Consider the following 4025-nt stretch of genomic DNA (forward strand, 5'->3'; position numbering starts at 1 on the left):
TATTGTTTTGTTTTAGGAATTAAAAAAAAATAACTTCAGGGACCCTGGGTGGCTCAATCGATTAAACGTCTGCCTTTGGCTCAGGTCATGATCCCAGGGTCGTGGGATCGAGTCCCACATCAGGCTACTTGCTCAGCGGGGAGCTTGTTTCTCCCTCTCCTCTCCGCTTGTGCTCTCTCTCCTTATCTCTCTCTCTCTCTCTGATAAATAAATAAAATCTTTTAAAAAAATAACTTCAGGGGCGCCTGGGTGGCGCAATCGTTAAGCGTCTGCCTTCGGCTCAGGGCGTGATCCCAGCGTTCTGGGATTGAGCCCCACATCAGGTTCCTCTGCTAGGAGCCTGCTTCTTCCTCTCCCACTCCCCCTGCTTGTGTTCCCTCTCTGGCTGGCTGTCTCTGTCAAATAAATAAAATCTTTAAAAAAAAATAACTTCAGGTAAGCAAATTTCATTTTAATATAAGTAAAATGATCTCATAAGAAGCACTGTCTTTGGTGGGCCATCCTGAGAGATAGTGAGTTCTCCATCTTTGGAGGAATTCAAGCATAAACAGGGATACTGGTACATAGGCTAGATAGTTGACCAGACCTGGGAGACTAACAGAGTGGCAAGCCAACTTGGCTCCAAGGCCAAGGAAAAATTCCAACCCTTATTTCATGACCACAAAGAGATTCATTACTTGAAAGATATAAAAAGATGCATCCTGTAAGATCATCAGTTCAAACCACGGGACCAAATCTGTGTGCCTTGTTTTCTGGGAGTTCTGTGTTACATTTGAACCACCATTTATTAAATCCTAAGCTTTTAACTTCTATTTACAGTACTCCAGATTTTTTTTTTTTAACTAAGAATACCATTTGTACCTTTGAATGTCCCCAAGACTTTGGTCCTCCCTAGAGCACTGTGTGAATGCTGGCTGACACCTAGAAGCCCACAGCTGTGGCTCACGGGTCCTAACACCCAATCGCTTCTACCTGCAGAATCAAAAGCCTGGCCAGCCTCACCTCGTGGTCACACTAACTCAGAGCCCAACTTTTTCACGTGAGCTTAAGGCTGGCCCCCAAGAGAATACAAACATTTCTGGAAACATTGGAAGTTTTTTAAGATTTCTCTCTCTTCCTCCACTCTCACCCTGCTTCTTCCCCTTTTTCTTCTTTTAACGCTGAGTGACGTTTGCCGTCCAAGGGAATGTGGGGCCTTGATCATCACTCTTTGGATATGCATGCATTCCGTATTCATTTATACGGAACATCTGCCGCGCATTAGGGGGAAGTCTTCAAGTGGCGAGCCTCCTGCGCCCCCCCCCACCCAGCGGCCTGCGGCGGTGATCGTCGGGGGAAGAGCGCCACCCCTCACCAGGAACCAGCGTGGCCGCTCGGGGAGCCCGCGTCCGAGGAACCTTCAAGCGGAGGGACCCTGTGTGTTCGTAGCATTCTCCTTTTGCACAGCGTTCCATTACTTTTTCTACCGACAATGGCGAAGTACCTGGCGCTGTACGTCCATCCTGCCTGTTTCCGTGGAAGCACGCGGGCGGTGGGTGCTCTGAAAATAAAGCCTGAGTTTTCTGTGTCAATAGGTCTTTTCCCCACCTATGAATTCACGTTTAAAGAAGGGTAACGGGTGCCCGCTTCGCCGGCAGCACGTATACCAACATCGGAACGATCCAGAGACGATTAGCATCGCCCCCGCACAAGGATGACAGGCAGATTCGTGAAGCATGCCGTATTTTTATGAAGTGCCTGGAATTTTTTGATTAAAAGAGTATATTCTCTGGGTTCTGCTATGGTCCAGACAGTGTTAACTTCTTTTTTCTATTGTGGGTTTTGATTCCCGCCTCCCCTCCCGAAACTGATTTTATTTGATGTACCCAAGTCTTAAGTTTCTCAATAAAGAAAAAAATCTCCATAAAAAGATAAATGAAAATAATTAAGAGTAATGGAAAATTCGTAATCTACTTCTCAGTCTGAACCATTCTTAAAAATTCTGGATCTTCTGCTAAATAAAACAAACCTCCAAATGTTACTCCGATTAAGAAATATTCCTTAGCATTATAGGGATCTTAGAGGTCTTCTGGTCCTTAGAGATCCTGCTGTTAGGAGTGTTAGGAGCCAGGGCCCAGAGCGGAACAGTGACTATGTCGTCGTATACTTCGTCTGTTCACTCCACACCCATTGACGACTACCCTCCGGCCCTCTGCTTTGGGCCACTCTCCCCCCGCTTGGGTTCACAGAACTTTGCAGCTTGAAGGGTCCTGGAAAGATTGGGACTGTATAAACACTAACTGTGTTCTCTCAGGCTGTGTCTGAACAGAGCTCTTATCTTTATGCCTCTATTGTGCTCTATTTGTGTTAATAAAGTACAAATCTCTCTATGACACACAAAAACCACAGATGTTGATTCTAAATGGTTATATGAATCACTGCGTATGTCTCAAATCATTCATGTGAAACATTTGAAAATGCGTTTTAGATTCTTCGTCCTTTGTAGGGAGTTTTAAGTGGTTGAAAATATATACCTTCATGTATTATTTGATGTTCATACAGTTTTTCCTAAATAGCATGCTTGACTTCTAGCAGAAGTTCTTGGAGATAATATTCTGAATGCCATTGGCAGAACTTTACCTAATCATGCATTATTTACTATAAGGGGTGTGCAGGAGAAAGGCAATGGGCTAAGGGTGAGAACTTTGGGTTCGAGTCCAGTGTCTGCCGCTTAGGAGCTCTGTGACTTAACCGGGCTACTAAACTCTCCGGTGCAATCTTGTGTCAGTCAGCAGGGACAGGAAGGGGAGCGGGAGGGAAAGGCGTGGCAAGAAAATCTATGCTGTCTTTCTCATTGAATTGTTGTTAGCCTCAAATCCAATAACATACTTGAAAGTTCTCTGAAACTCGTAAATCAAATTTAAGTTAGGATTACCGTGACCGGAGCATTTGCTTACTGCCACGTAGCGCGTTAAATGGAAGCAATGTATCTAAAGGTTAAAAGTTGGATTCTTTGATCTGCCATTTTGGATGGAATCCCAGCTTCACCACTTGCTAGCTGTGTGATTTCTGGTGAATTTCACAACCTGCCTAAACTTGACACCCTGAGGGAATACTAATTTAATGCACATCTTATGGGGTTGTGTTAAGATTAAATTCAGTGATACATGCAAGGTACCAGGTGGGATGCCCAGCCCCCAGCAAATAAACATTCACTTAGTTTAGTATTATGAGATTCCCGGCTCTCGCTCTTCTCATGATTCTATGGGATAAATACTCTGGAATATTTGGGTTTCTTAACCCTCAAAACATTTTACTTGGGTTTCCTTCACCTATGTGTAGGGCTGTAGCCTAGACAACACCTCCAAGGACATAGAGCAAATTCGAGTGTCATGAAAAAACAAAACAAAACAAAACAAAACAAAACAAAACACCATTAACAATAAGGATTCATGAGTTTGAGAGTTAAACCCAAAAATAACTGCTCTTTATCCTGCCCTTGTCACTCCTGTCTTCAGAACTGTCCCCTACAGGAATATTCTACTCCAAGAGAAGAACTTCAAGTTGTCTTCTTGACTCTGATACCTGTGAGTGTTCCTGATAATCTCACACCCTTTATAAAGTTATGGTCTTATAAATATCATATATATTCTTTTTTTCATTTGTGTTACAAATAATTTGCTCTATTTCCTTTATTTTTACTTTTCCCCCCTTTATTTTTACTCTATATTACTCTTTGAGATTACGAACTTCACGAAGGTTGGACTCCTGGTTTTTTTCTCACTATACCCAATATTTAAGTTCTGTGAATGATCCAAAGATCAGTAATGCCCTGACATGATGTGAACTTGGAATCATGCTGTGCCTCTTTACCTCCTGGTTGGGTATCCTGGGGAAAATTGCTTCAGTTCTCTGAACATTATTTCTTTGTTCATAAAATGAAGACAAGCCTACAGAGTTGCTGTGAGTCTTGTAAATAATACCTGAAAAGCCCTTAACACAAGGCTTCAATAAAAGGTCACTATCAGTGTTTCTCTACTTTAAGT

General features: G+C 42.9%; 1 non-coding gene across 1 annotated transcript; it reads left to right on the top strand.

The window, feature by feature from the left end:
• Window positions 1-1618: 1618 nt before the first annotated feature.
• Window positions 1619-1728, top strand: LOC113259700 (U6 spliceosomal RNA). The gene has a single exon (XR_003317676.2). It is a non-coding gene; the product is annotated as a U6 spliceosomal RNA (small nuclear RNA).
• The last annotated feature ends 2297 nt before the right edge of the window (window positions 1729-4025 follow it).

The sequence above is a fragment of the Ursus arctos genome, unplaced genomic scaffold (genome assembly GCF_023065955.2).
Source record: "Ursus arctos isolate Adak ecotype North America unplaced genomic scaffold, UrsArc2.0 scaffold_13, whole genome shotgun sequence".
NCBI lineage: Eukaryota > Metazoa > Chordata > Mammalia > Carnivora > Ursidae > Ursus > Ursus arctos.